Here is a 320-nt window from a genome sequence, read left to right on the forward strand (position 1 = left end):
CCACCCAGTCCTGCTTGGGTGCCATCGCCCCTGCAGTGGGGCTGGTGGGGGGGTCCCCGGTTGATGCTCTCCGTGGCATTTCTCCGCAGAATGGTGCCGTGCCCGGGGAGCGGGGCAAGCAGGACAAGAGCATCAAGCGTGGCAACTGGGGCAACCAGATCGAGTTCGTACTGACCAGCGTGGGCTACGCCGTGGGGCTGGGCAACGTCTGGCGCTTTCCGTACCTCTGCTACCGCAATGGGGGAGGTGGGTGTCGGGGAGCCGGGGGAGCAGGGTGCTCCAGCGCAGGGGTGGGGGCGTGTACCCCAGCCCCACACAGT

At 67.8% G+C, this 320-nt stretch overlaps 1 protein-coding gene across 1 annotated transcript in view; it reads left to right on the forward strand.

Moving 5' to 3' along the window:
- Positions 1 to 6: 6 nt before the first annotated feature.
- Positions 7 to 320, forward strand: part of LOC104469621 (sodium- and chloride-dependent glycine transporter 1-like) — a gene marked incomplete at its 3' end in the record, with an annotated part of 1,762 nt that continues 1,448 nt past the window's right edge. The window contains exon 1 of the mRNA XM_010084197.1: positions 7 to 246. The remainder of the gene's footprint in view (positions 247 to 320) is intronic.

Source organism: Pterocles gutturalis, unplaced genomic scaffold (assembly GCF_000699245.1).
Source record: "Pterocles gutturalis isolate BGI_N339 unplaced genomic scaffold, ASM69924v1 scaffold33185, whole genome shotgun sequence".
NCBI lineage: Eukaryota > Metazoa > Chordata > Aves > Pterocliformes > Pteroclidae > Pterocles > Pterocles gutturalis.